This window comes from Lytechinus variegatus, chromosome 7 (genome assembly GCF_018143015.1).
Source record: "Lytechinus variegatus isolate NC3 chromosome 7, Lvar_3.0, whole genome shotgun sequence".
Taxonomy (NCBI): domain Eukaryota; kingdom Metazoa; phylum Echinodermata; class Echinoidea; order Temnopleuroida; family Toxopneustidae; genus Lytechinus; species Lytechinus variegatus.
Genome location: NC_054746.1, coordinates 7,270,945 through 7,286,091, shown reverse-complemented (window position 1 = coordinate 7,286,091; position 15,147 = coordinate 7,270,945). Strand labels below are relative to the sequence as shown.

Sequence of the window (15,147 nt, the reverse complement as noted above, 5' to 3'; positions counted from 1 at the left end):
TTTGCATATCAGAAGAACATTTGGAAATCAAAGATATATATGTTCCGGTAGGGTATAGAGGGTCGGTGATTTCTGCTTTCAGCAACACTCAAATCATCAACACATTTCCATCTTAGGGAGTAGACCGTAGCAACGTCATTGATCATGATTAAAAAAAAAAGAATGGGTCCGAGCTTTGTCCCTTGCGGGACGCCACAGGTAGTTCTTGCTAAATTACTATGAATAGACCCAACCCGAACACTTTGAGATCTATCACCATCAAACCTGGGAATTAAGCTAAGCTAAGTTCCATAAGTTGATCATGATATCTTGAGATTTACATATTTAGTCTACATTTTCAATTATCTGCACTTTATAATACCGTATTGGAAACCAAAACATCATTTCTTTCTCTGCCCTGACTTAGATGGAGGATTTGGTTTATATTATAGTAGAACGTACGTTTTTAGCAGTTTTTTTTCGTTTTGCCAATTGCCGACACTATAATTGGCCGCGCCATAATTGAATTAGAACTGAACTAACTCAGCTAGCTAGCGAGCTAGCTGTGCTGCACTAGACAGCTGGCAGCCGTCTGTTTCGAGGAGTTTTTTAACATTTTTTTATTTTTTTAATTTCTCCTCGTCGTATTTGGTGAGTGAAGCCAACGAAGTTCAGCTGAACAACCAACACAACATAACAGAGACCGAAGCTTTTGGTCTAGTGCTGCACATGCTGTGCAGTGCTAGCTGTGCACCTGTACAAGAAGTCGAGAGATTTTTCAGGGGGCGAAACGTGTTTTGAATTTGAAAACTGTCTTCTTTCTTGCAGTACAATGGCGATTTATAGGTAAGTGTACCCCACCACCTGATTTATATTTTTGTGCTCTTTAATGGCATATATTGAATGATACAGGAGGATGAAAGCAAGTCAGTCAATGTGGTCTATGAGTCATGGCATGTCATGTCTATTCTGTATTCACTCATTCAGGATCCAGGCCAGGGAGCTCTCGTCCGTGTACGAGGCAGGCGTATTATCATGATTATGGCAGTGTATCCTATTGCTTTAAAAATGATAACTAGAGAAAATATAGTCTTGAGGACGCAATGATGATGTTTTTTATATCTGTATATGCTGTCATATGAAGAAGACTAGATCTAGATCTAGGCCTAGAGAAAATACAATCAAATTCCAAATATGAAAATTATGTCTCATGATTTATGAATATGATAAAAGTATTTCATATTTTCCAACCGTTTTCTTTGCATCACACTTGCTGCATACCTAACGTTAGTTAGAGGAATCCATGAATGTCTTTTAAGTGCCTGGAACAAACCAGCATCAGTAGTAGCCTACAAGCTTTAACAAATGTCAATAATACGGGAGGCCTATAATATACCAAAATCTATAGGCCTACAATGACAAGATTGGACACTTCACGGACTCCGCGTAATGCCTGCGTGTAAAATAGTTTAGGTGCGTAGTATTTCCCTTGTCTTTGATATTCATCTTGCGCCCTCTTTTGGCCAAAAATTGATTTTGTCGCTGATCAATTTGTATCTCCATGAAATCTTCACTGAAGATCTAGAAAAATACATATTTTTGGGAAAAAAAAATCAATCAAGGAGAAGTCACCAAAGGATCTAAATGGCATGAATGGTTCGGTAAATGTCATAGAGTCACATAGCTCATAGCAGAATCACCCATGGGTTCATATCATCTCGCGTGCGAAGGAATATCATTCATATGCGCACACACACGACACATGCAAATCAGTTTTACCCACATAAAAAAATCACACATAATTTGGGATTTCACATTCTGCTACATGACAAATCAAAAAATTGACTCGAGAAAACATAGCTCAACTCTCCTCAATACTTGTAATTGTCGTATACAAAAAATGATCAGCAGTTCAACATACTTTGCAAAATACCACTGAACACAGCCACAAACTATACAATTCACCCCACACATTCACAAGCTCCCTATCACTAAACAAAATCATCCGATGACATGGGCAAAACAAAAGTGAAATTTTCCTATCTAAATGACCGCACCTGCACTAAAAATGTCACAATTGCATTTCCTTAACATCATAGTTAAGAAATAAGGGGTCTAAAAACGTGGATTTTTGCGGCGATTTCGCGATGTTAATGGATTTTGGAAACGTGTCCTCAAATAAAATTAACACTTCCGCGAGCCAATGTTGGTCGCCATTTTTTCCCTGATGTCATTCACTATAACACACAGGCTCATATGAGAGAATGTGCCTACTCCGTTACTTAGAAAGTGAAATTGGCATACCTGGGCCCGGTCTTACAAAGAGTTACGATTGATCCAATCAACCGTAACTCTATGGAAATCTATCAGTGTCATAATTTTTTCTCCAGGAAATTTTCAAAGTGTCCTTTTTTAACCATGGAGAACACACCAAATTGTCAAGAAATCAATGAATTTATGATATACATTCATATCTAGAAATTTCTTTGAACAAACATGCATTTTATATGATGAATTTGCTGGCTTTCCATAGTTGTAACATGGGACCCTGGTTTTAACTCCAATAGCAGAGTGATCAAGTTATCAGATCATCATGAAAATGGCTGGGTGTGAAGTATGAGAAATTGGGATTGTACAATCACAATCAAAATTGACGAAAGTTCCTTTAGACATTTAGAAATCTTAGTACTAATCAGCTTATCAACCATAGGCGCATAATAGGAAATTGTACAAAAAAAATCAAGAGGTTGCATTTCATTTATATATACCCATGTATAGGTGAAGTACGCCATCTTTTGACGAGATGATGATGAAAGTGGACTGAACGAGCAAGAAAGTAATGCTGAGCGCCTAGAATGCAGCAAGCAGTACAAGCTTCAGAACCGTAAACAAACTGGCTTATGAATAATATCGCGCACCTTCTTTACTTTGGCTCTCGCGCGACTTTACTTCCCTAGTTTATCTGAATTTTAATAAACATACGGCCATTGAGTCCCTGTACAGATCGAGTTAGAGCTTCCGTCTCTGTATTGAGTGGAGCCAACGGAGTTCAGCGGAACAACCAATAAAACAGAGTCCGAAGCTTTTAGTCTACCCATTTACATGAGGATTTAGTCTTTTTTTATTCTTTAAACATGTTTATCTAGACAAAACAAAATTGCCAATTTGTCTTGAGTCTAGACTAGTAGAACCATTGGCTGGGTGTTGTGGCCTGCGCCTGTAATCCTGGAGAAGTTACAGATTGATGCAGAGGTTCGAGCCCTGGTCACATCTTTCGGATGGTGACGTTAAAGTTCGGTCCCAGACGTAAATAATCATTTCTGAATTTATACACGTCTGACAAAAAACACACACACACACATGATAATTACTAAAAGACCCCTTTCAGTATCAGTGCTTCTTGCTAGTATAGTGGGAAGAGGTCTTTACTGCCGATACAACAAGGTAAGTTTGAGTCCTAAGGTAAGCAACAGTAATAAAATGATTCTGAATTCATGAAGTGTTCCCGTTCTGAAGTAAACAAACGGGAAGTCTCAACAATCTTTTGTTAATTTGGGTAGGGGGTGCTGTGCATATGATATGGAACTCTTTCCCAATAACTTTTTAACCGTGAACCAGAATAGCCTGGTGGTTGAGTCGCTGCCCGGAAAGCAGAAGATGGCAGGTTCGAATCCCACTGGTTCCAATTTTTTCTGACTTATGATTTATGATTTTCATACAGATCGAGCAAACTGATCTTATGATTTTCATTACAGATTGAGCATACTGATCTTAAACAAATAGGAGTAATGCCGAAAATTTGTTAAACAAATTATAATCTCCTCCTATAAAAAGCCTCTTAATTTACTAACTTTTTAACCCTTTTGGCCCAAATTTGTATTGTTTTAAAACAAAATTTTCTGAATAGATAAAAACATTATGAATATGACCGAAGATGAGCATTTAGACCCTACTCACCATGCTCACAGATGTTATTGTAGCCATCAGATCCATCTTGTCTTTGTTATTGTAGCCTAGCTACCAGATGCGTCATGAGGGCGGCAACATCATGGCCGGTGCTAGATAAAAATGGCTGCATTTGCAGATAAATATGAATCTCACCTCCATGCTAAATCCCTCGAGGTGAGATTCATGATATTTATCAGCAAATGCACGCAATTTTATCTAGCACCACTGATGATGCTGTCGCCCTCAAGACATGTCTTGTAGCTAGGCTACAATAACAAAGAAGATAAGATGGTGACAATAACATCTGTGAGTAAATGCTCATCTTCTTATAAATAATGTTTTTATTTATTTTTTTCGTGTAATTTTGTTTTGAAACGATACAAATGTGGGCCAAAAGGGTTAATAAGATTGTTGTAGCCCATTAACGTAAGTTTGGGCTCAAAACCCAAAAGAAAAGTTGTGATTTTGAGGAGCTTTAATCGTGGGAAAAATGATGGTGTGTCTACTGCAATGGCATGCCATCCCTGGCTCCATGGAGATTAACCTACATAGTAAATGAATTAATCTCTAGGAGCCTCCTGGCTTCTAAAGATGCCAGAGGCTCAGTACTGACATGTAGAGTAACTTTAAGTTAGACTAATAAATCCGCTGTTTCGGAGGAGTTTTTCAACATTTTCTGATTTTTTTCCCTCCTACTCAGATGACAGCCATTGGGCTCTAATGGTGGAGCAAACAATTGCCGCTTTATCATGTTAACTATAGCATGGAGGCAGTATGGAGAATGGGTGCGCTTATGCACCGCCTCCTTGATCACTCCTAAATTTTGCTTTTTGATAGGGGAAAGGGAAGAAATAATAAAGATAAATTTATACCAAATACAATCAGCTTACCACCTTTCTGGAAAATAAAGCTCTTTTTGATGACAAACAGATCGGGAACAGCCAGGACCCGGGTTCTTCTTCCATCACCACCAGCTACAGCTGAGTGTACGGATGTGCCAGCAGATTGGCTGGCACATTTGTACGTGCAGCTGTAGCTGTTATACAAAACTTTAAAAATGTCTGTATTTAAAATGTTATCAACACAATCATCTTTGTTTATTTCTCCAGCTACCCAGCCCTTTTCCTCCTGCTTTCCCAGCACCAGTGGTTATTATGCAGAAATGGAAATCTTCACAATCACCACAATGGTAGCTCCAGCTCCTGGTTATTATGCAGAGATGAGAATCTTCACCACCAACAATGGTAGCTCTGGCTCCTGGTTAATATGCAGAGATTGGGAATCTTTACCACCACCAATGGTAGCTCTGGCTCCTGGTTATTATTCAAAGATGGAGAATCTTCACCACCACCAATGGTAGCTCTGGCTCCTGGTTATTATGCAGAGATGGAGAATCTTCACCACCACCAATAGTAGCTCTGGCTCCTGGTTATTATGCAGAGATGGAGAATCTTCACCACCACCAATGGTAGCTCCGGCTCCTGGTTATGCAGAGATGGAGAATCTTCACGGAGAGAGATGATGCTATAGAATAGGCAGAGAAACTGCAGGTTGGTCAAGACCTTTTGAAAATAATAATTACTTATACAGTGCTTTTCTCATAAGGCTCAAAGCGCTTGCAATGCAAATAAAAGGAATTATAACAAACTACAAAATGACCTTTTGTTGCTGTTATTTTCCTACCACATTCCCTCTCCTTTCATTCTTTCGATAAACTAATTTCTTCTTCCATTATTGAAGATAAGAACCAGGGGGTCTGTATGAAACACCTCTATGGATGGTGTTTTATAAAGATCAGGGACCTGTTTCATGACTAGATGAGCAATATGTAGGAATGTCCTTGGACCATTCTTCCAAGATAAAGAAGATTTGCAACAAATCAATACTTTCCATATCATGTAGACAATTCTTACAATCCCATGTTCATGCCAATGTGTGATATCAGTATTATCCATAAAGTGAGCCTTGAATAGGGTGTTGACTTTATAATTTATATTTCAATAAATAAAGATCAGGTAGATTTATATTTCCTTACGGTTTTCAGAATTGCTGTAGGAAGTTTGTTTTATGAGATAAAAGGAGAAACAGCTTTAAAGTAGGGCTGAATCAAAATGTTTAAATGCAGTTCCAACCACCGTTTTTGTCTCACCTGCATAGCAGAGTGAGACTATAGGCGCCGCTTTTCTGACTGCGACTGCATCAATTCCAAATCTTAACCGAAGGCTAAGTTTTTGAAATGACAGCATATCTTAGAAAGTATATGGACCTAGTTCATGAAACTTGGTCATAAAGTTAATCAAGTATTACTAAACATCCTGCTTGAGTTTCAGGTCACATGACAAAGGTCATTTAGAGTCAATGAACGTAGACCATGTGGGAATCAACATCAAAATCTTAAACGAAGGTTAAGTTTTTTAAATGTCATCATAACTTAGAATATATATGTGAACCTAGTTCATGAAACTTGGACATAAGTTTAATCAAGTATTACTGAACATTCTGCCTGAGTTTCAAGTCATGATTAGGGTCAAATGTCATTTAGGGTTAATGAACTTTTGCCAAGTTGGGGTATCTGTTGAATTAGCATCATAACTTTGAAAATTTATGGATCTGATTCATGAAACTTGGACATAAGAGTAATTAAGTATTACTGAACATACTGTGGGAATTTCAGTTGACATGACCAAGGTCAATGCCATTTATTGTCAATGAACATAATATTGTATCATTATATGAAAATGTGTTTTTTGTGAATAATGATTATATAGTAGTTTTAAAAGTCAGCACTGCTGCTATATTGATTCACGTGATGTAAGTGAGACTGCCAGAGGCACTCCACTTGTTCTATTTTGACAACTGTTTGCACTCATAAACATTCTAATGCAGGTGAGACTGGCAGAAGCATTCCCTTTTTTTCTAGATATATCGTTGCACGCACCACGAACCGTCCTCTCTGCGCACTTCGATGCGAAAGTTAGTTTTGCAGAAAACACATTTAAAGAAAAGCTTTTGTAAAACCAGCAATAAGTGCACGTACAAGGAGAGCAAGCTTTTTACTTGTGTCTTTGTTCGATAGTTCAGGTTCCAAAGTTTTATCCTGTATCTTTATATTTTCTTTAACTTAATTATTTACGGCACAGTGGGCATCGTACCAGAGCGGACGGTGCGTGGTGAAATCGCGAGGCACTGTATCTATTCCACGAACCGTACGCTCTGTTACGATGCCCACTGTGGCGTAAATAATTAAGTTCAAGAAAATATAAAGATACGGGATGAAACTTTCGAACCTGAACTATCGAGTGAAGATATCAGAAAATAATTTGCTCTCCCTTTAGGTGCACTTATTGCTGGTTTTAAAAAAGCTTTTTTAAAATGCGTTTTTTGCAAAACTAACTTTCGCATCAAAGTGCGCAGAGAGGACGGTTCATGGTATGTGCGGCGATATGATATACATAGGATTAGGGAGAAGATCAAGCTCAACAAAAAATGTTTATCATAACAAAAAATCCATTCACCTTTGCTCTGTTGTTACCTAAAAACTGTACAATTTGTCTTATTTACAGGTTGGATGAATACGTGTCAAGGACAAGGTGGTAGCTGTCAGCAATCAGCCATTAATGGATATGGCTGTGAAAGAAACCCAGGCTGTTACAAGAATCAGTATAAAGTAAGTGCAGTGTTGATATTACTTATTGAATTGAAAACTTTGTTATCCCCTGACGGGAAATTTGCTTTTCACTGGTGCATTACAAATACAAAATAATGCTTACAAGGAAATGAAGTTTACAAATGAGATGACAAATATGAATAAATCAATAAGTCAGCAGGAATAATAAACTTAATTTAAACAGGGTTTACATGGTAATAATCTTGTAACAATAATTATAGCTTTCGAATAGAGATTAAAGTATAAAGAATCAAGAATCGGGTCATACATTCATTAGTTAGCTAGTTGTCAAATTGATCAGTATCTTTGTGCAGTAGCCTTGAAGTGGAGGATCGAGTTTGGGGTGAAAGATTGTCTCGTCCTTGCTCTGGCAGATCTCGGTACCCAAAGGCGAAAACCCGACCATTGTAGTTATAGTTATGATGGAGTGGATGGGTGGGGTCATTCATAATTCTTTTTACTTTAGCCACTACTCTTTCCTCATATACATGTAGAATACGTTGAGCTACACTCTTTGTTCTGTCTAGCTTTTTCATATCTGCAATTATGTTGTATTTGGCAACACCTTCAATTAGTGATCTGTAAAAGAGAATTAGTCTAGTTTCATCTAAATGCATTTTTCTCAGCATTCTCAGGAAATACAAACTCTGATTGCACTTTTTCCTAAAAAAAGTGACATTTGGTGACCAGTTGAGAGATTCACATACAGTTGTTTCCAGACATTCATTAGTTTGCACTCTTTCAATTTCTGACCCTTGAATAATAATCTCAGAATTTCTCCGGAAATCTACATGTATGACCATTTCCTTTGTCTTTGAGACATTCAATTTGAGGTAGTGGCGTTCACACCACTCTACAAACCAATTTACACAACTGACATACTTATTTTCTCTTCTGATATCGGATATTTAGCCCGAAATGACCCTATCATCGGCATTCTTTGTGATGTGGCAATTTGGCAATACACTTTCAATTACTTGTGTAGATAGAAAATAACACTGGGGAAAGAACACATCCTTGGGGCGCTCCAATACTAATGACATGAGAGTTTATGTTTCCCATGTGAACATATTGTTGTCTTTCATTTAAAAAATCTTGAATCCATAAAATAAGGGTAGGATGTGCTTTCATCTCTACAAGCTTGTTAACAAGTATATGCGGTACAATTGTATTGAAAGCACTTGAAAAATCAACGAATAAGCATCTAACAGAATTACCTGCGTAATCCAAGTGATTATATATATTATGTAGAAATGTCAAAATTTCCTTGTCTACTCCTCTACCTTCTCTATAAGCAAATTCAAATATTCAAATATGAATAACTAATAAGGCAAATTGCTTGGTCCTCCCTTTGTTACCTCTCTGCCACATTTCGGATGTGGCAGATGAATCTGCCAAGATTCAAGATATATTTTATTCAATTTAGCAGCTACAAAGGCTGAATTGACATTGAATTTACAATAAAAACATATAAATTGCACATAAACATGATAAAATCTCAATTACAATAATAATCCTAATTCAATATATCCATAATAATTCAAATATACAGTGATAATTCAAATTTACAAAAATAATGATTCTAATTGCACGTACCACGTTCAACTGCTCGGCCTACCTCTTCCATCTGTGCTTATCCCTCCATGCCCCTGGAACATGGTTGTAGACTTCATCTTCTGCATACATCTGGCCAAAATCCAAATTGGCATTCCCCATTATCGTAAGGTTGTGAAGGAAATACAAGTAGTGGCTATAGTACTCATAATCTTGGGAGTTTGAAGTGTTCTTTCACTCAATCATTGACAGTTCTTGTCATCTCATCTCCTTTTGTGAGAGATGGTAATTGAAGATCTTCTGCTGATGTGTGACATTGGCATGTCTGTAAGGTCTTGTCATTGTGGTTCTCATAAGAAAGATGTCATCCTTAAGTATGACAAATGGAAAACATTTTGAAAGTGTCCTGCCATCATTGAGGATTGGTGGTAGATCTGGGAAACCAATGCTATCGTCTTTGATGCTGTCATTCGATTCACAGTTGTTATAGTTCTTCGCATCGGATTGTTGGTTGGATTGGTCCAATCCTCTGGTATCAAACCAAATGAACTTGTACTTACTGTTCACCAGTGCTATGAGGACAATGCTCTTGAAACCTTTATAATTGTGATAAAGGCTTCCGGAGTGATCTGGTTTCTTGATGGCCATGTGCTTGCCATCTAATGCTCCCAAATCATGGGGTATATTCCACCTTTGTTACGAGCCATCCTACTGGGGTTAGGGGCAGGATAGTACTTCTTGTATTCAGCTGTAGTGGCCCTGCAGACCTCGGGTACGAAAGGGCATATGGATTCAGATGATGTCCAGAAGTCAAATGACAATGAAGTGTAGGTATCAGCAGTTGGCATGTACCATAACCTCATGGCCTGCAGTGATAGTTCTTCCAAAGTATGTATACTGCTTGTGGATTCGATGATGTACTTGATGGATATAACTGGGGTAATTCTCAGGTACCTTTTGAATGACTGTACGTCTTCAGCTTTGAGTTCTTGTCCAAACTGAAGCCTCCTTTCTGTTGTCACCATCACCATGGTTTCACAAACCCTGCTGTAATGTCTTCTTTTTTTCAATTTGAGAGCCAGGACTAGTCCTATTTGAAGTTCATTTTTAGTGTGTATACTTAACCTTAAAGCAAGATGACTTGGTGTGATTGCCATGATGCAAATAGGTACATGTACATTTAGTTTTTTTTTAAATTGTGCTTTTATTTTCTTTCTTCAATTAAGGGGTTTTCAGCTCTATACAAAAGGGTTAGGGGTGTACAAGAACTTTTAGTCGAGGTTCCATTGATAGCTCTATCTGTTATATTCAATATCAGAAAGTCCGTACTGAATTTAAAGTATATTGTGAAATTTTGGATTGACAATGCAGTTTAAACATTTCACAATCACTTTGAAAGGATTTCTTTCATTTTTCAAATTCAATACTGAATAGCAAAAATTGAAATTTGTCTTAATGTTTTCTCTCTGCAGCAGGCACAGACTGCTATCCAAGAGAGCAAATCCCTGGAATCAAGGGTTCATCTGGATGTCATCAGAAGTCACCCAACATGAAGCAAGCAATATGGACAAGGTTATGAAGAAGTCATTGTCATGCTGGAGGAATTCCATGACATTTGCTCCAGCAACAATTGCTCAGTTTTAAATTCTACACATGAAACAATGGACTTAAACTTCAACCCTGGATTTAACACTTAACCCCTACCCCTTTAGAACCTATTCTTAAACCTAACATAAAACCCTATTGCAAACCTAACCCTAACCCTGCATATTACATAAAACGAAGTCCGGAGCAATTGTTGCAGGAGCATATGTCTTGTCACCACTGGAAGATGGACTCGACAAACTCAGTCAAAGGTCAAGAAAATTATCAGAAATATGCTGCAAGATCCAGTGGTAAGTTAATGCAATGTTATTATTTTTATCTCTGTGGGGCATTTTAGCAGTGCATTAAAATACTTAGTTTTTATAAATGGTTTGTTGGTGCAATATCAGGGCATATTTAAAGGTCAAGTCCACCTCAGAAAAATGTTAAATTTAATAAATAGAGAAAAATCAGACAAGCACAATGCTGAAAATTTCATCAAAATCGGATGTAAAATAAAAAAGTTAAAAGACATTTCAAAGTTTCGCTTATTTTTAACAAAATAGTTATATGAACGAGCCAGTTACATCCAAATAAGAGAGTCGATGATGTCACTCACTCACTATTTTGTTTTTTATTGTTTGAATTATACAATATTTCAATTTTTACGAATTTGACGATAAGGACCTCCTTGCCTGAAGCACAAAATGTTAAAATAATGGAATTCCACGTGTTCAGGGAGGAATGAAACTTCATTTAACATGACAATGATGAGAAAATAAAAATATTTCATACTTCATATAATAAAATACAAAATAAATAGTGAGTGAGTGATGTCATCAGTTCCCTCATTTGCATACCGACCGATATGTGCATATAACTGTTTTGTGAAATGAAGCGAAATTTTAAAATGTCATAACTTTCTTACTTTACATCCGATTTTGATGAAATTTTCAGTGTTATGCTTGTTGAATTTTTCTCTTTTTATTCAAATCAAGTTTTTGTTGGGGTGGACTTGTCCTTTAACAATGGCCAAAATCTGATTAATTCCCCATATAGGCAACCTGCTGTGCAATGTCAGGCCTCAGGTCACTTTGATAAAATATTCAATTTCTTTGTGTGAGATGGTTTAATATTTGATATCAATAATTCTATTCTGTCATGAAAGTTCACCTGAAACTTCTACTAATGATAGTAAAAGAATAGCATGTTTCAAGTCATCGTCAAAAGTTATTTTAGGTCAATGAACTTTAGATTTATTATCAAATAAAATAATTTCATTTTCCCTTCAATTTTGACAAATTGTTTGTTTTGATTACTTTTCATGAAGCTTCTATAAAGTGTCTCATTTTCAAACATAATTCTGAACCTAATCTTATCCTCACATTATTATAAACCAAATTGAGTCACTACCTCCAATCTTACGTCTTTCATGAAACTTGGATGGGACTGGTCTGTCACCATAGTAACTGTTTGATCAGTCATTGATAGGAGCGATGCATTGGGTGATTTCAAGTCCGGTGTTTGGTGTTGGTGTTGAATGTGTAAAAAGCCACTGAACCGAGCTCCAACACAGAGCTGGGTTCAGAGGGATTATACCGATTGTGTTATCGATAGTACATGATGTCACACCTCTGCGCTGTGCTGCTAAAATATCTCAACTTCACATGAGAAGTGTCGACGATGAAAATGAAATCGGAGAGAAATGCATGAAATTCGCATCGAACAGGATACTAATGCTTTGATTAATTTAAGAAGTCAAAAAAGTGAACATTATTCTTCATCAAAATATATAAAGATCAAATGATTTGTACTTGTCTTAACTGCGAAAGCTAATTTTATGGGGATGTTTCATCTTGTTTGCTGCCTGTTCCCGAGCTTGAGATTGCCAACACCAACACCGAATTTTAAATAATGATTTTCCCAATCCTTGGGGCTTGGTGTTGGTGAATGGGGAAATTGCACGTAGATTGTCAACACCAGCCGTAGCGCTGGGTTCAGCAGATGACATTCAACACCAGCCTTCAACACGAACTGCCGGAAATACGTCATATTTTCCGAGGTTAATCCCAACACCAGCGTGATTTCAAGTACTGTGTTGTGGCTGTCACAACACCAACACCAGATTTTAACACTGTACTTGAAATCACCCATTGCATCAGGTTTCAGTACAGTGAAGTTTACTTTTGCAATCACCTTTTTTATATAAACTTGATTACTTTTTCATCTCACAAGGACTGGAATAATTAAGTTGTTACTTTTCTTTGATTCACAGCTTTACCTCATGGCTGAGAGGAGGCTTATACAGCTGATAGATGACAGTGCTTTTGAAAGTGAGTATAGGGAATAAAGATAGTTGCAGTTCATTGAAATAAATCTTGATTATGGAATGCCAATAATGCAATATTGAGTGATTTCAAGTTTGGTGTTAGTTTGCAAGCACGATTGTGATCACCTACCATAACACCTAATGGGATTGTATAACAAGAATGATCCAAATCACATTGTTAGCTCAACATAAAGTGAGATATGTTCTTGAACCAGCTTCACTCAAACATAAATGCCCAGTTCTGTGACAATATATAAATGAGTTCAAACAAAATCCAATAAAATGACCACCCAAGTGTTTGTTTGTATTTGATAATGAACAAATATGTACCAGATTATTCTAGTAGAAAAATATGTAATTGGTGAGAAATGGACAGAATAAACTAGGCATTCCAGGCAGGCATTTTGGGTCTTCATTTTTTCCAAGCAATGATGATACACTGTACCACATGTGCTTATCTGTGTTTGTGATCTTAAGCGTAATAGTTTTCAGCCAATATTTCACGATTTCACAGATTTAGATTTATGTACTGATAAATGAACCATGACTAGTAGAGTGATTTTAGATGATATATGATTTCAGTTATGACACAGTGTACTTCTTCATCAAAGAGGCTCTTTAAAAAAAAAACATTTTGGAGAAATTATTTTTCAATGTTGGAAATATATGTGTGTAAACATCATGCCTTATGCTGCAACATGCACATATGAAAACTAGATACAATGTAATCGAGTTAATTAGCAAGATGTTTTTGATGATGTCAATGAATTGATACAAATTCCCTAAGTAAATTTTGCTTAAAGTGTTTCAGTGTAGTCTAGCGGTAGTACATTTGTCCTAAATGCAAAATTGTATTAAATCCTATGTAGATGTGTCACAGTACAATTTTTATACAGGATATATTGTTAGAACTTAGAATGATGTTTTGTTCTTTCTCCTTATACTTGCAGTCATGTCCCTTGGTGTACAACATGGATGCACCCCCTATCTGGGAAAGTCTACCAGAGCTAAAGATGTGACACCAATCTTGACATCATCATCTGCACTGAATGTCTGGTGTGATCATTTGTTGGTACAAACATGGACATGATGTATAATCTACCTGTATAGAAAGACAGCCTGATCAGGCAGACCAATTGTTATATCCTTTGAAACATACAACAAAGGAACCTATTTGTAAATACCTCTTTCACTTATCTCTGAGGGCAGGGGCGGATACAGGATTTTCCAAAAGGGGGGGGGGCAAATTTTTCGGAGGAAAATTTTGACAAGCCCCCCCCCACAAAAAAAAAATGGTTTTCAACAACAAATTAAGTTTCAGTGGCATTTTTACATTACAAATTTTTATTTTAATTCTCAAAGGAGGGGGGGGGGGCACATGCCCCCTGTATCCCCCCCCTGGATTCTGGCCTGTCCGAGGGAGGTGACTACCAGGGACTGGTACTTTGACACCAGGTATTATTTACACACTTTGTTTTTGGTGCTCAACTTATGTACCCAGTACTTAATATGGAAATTTCCTACCATGCAAATCAAATTGAATTAACCAAGATTTCATGCATTCACTACTAATGATTCAGGGTAGGAAATGGTGTTTATTTTTAGGGGCTATTTTTGTCCACAAATAAGATGATTGCTCACTTTGAGGGGCTATTTCTTTCATATTAAAAGCTACATTATTGTGCAAAAAGCACTTATGTTGCAAAAGCATTTCTCATCATTCAAGATTATCGCCACAAAGTGTTCAATTTTGTGAATTAATAGGGAATTTTCCAACACTGTCATGAACCCATCTTTAGGTATTTTATGATGACTTTTGTGTATCTCAAAGGAGCAGGTCCAAGCTATTATCTCTGAACAGTGATTTTCAGTTTAAATTTTTTTTAAAGTACTTTTTTTGTCTGTAAACCTTTTATTCTGTTTCAAACTTGATCTAGAATGAAATTCTGTTTTTGAGTGAAAATGCACACATAAAAAGCGCGAATTCCATTTTGCAATGAATTTCTCCCTAAAAGTATAAAACCAAAACAGATTTTTTGTTTTGATTCACGGGTAAACAGAAAATCACTGTCCCTAAATATTTGCT

General features: G+C 36.8%; 1 long non-coding RNA gene across 1 annotated transcript; it reads left to right on the top strand.

Annotated features, from left to right (window-relative positions):
- Window positions 1-624: 624 nt before the first annotated feature.
- Window positions 625-14,940, top strand: LOC121418328. Its single transcript, XR_005970452.1, has 6 exons — window positions 625-825; window positions 5,037-5,477; window positions 7,491-7,594; window positions 10,621-11,043; window positions 13,008-13,065; window positions 14,012-14,940. It is a non-coding gene; the product is annotated as an uncharacterized LOC121418328 (long non-coding RNA).
- The last annotated feature ends 207 nt before the right edge of the window (window positions 14,941-15,147 follow it).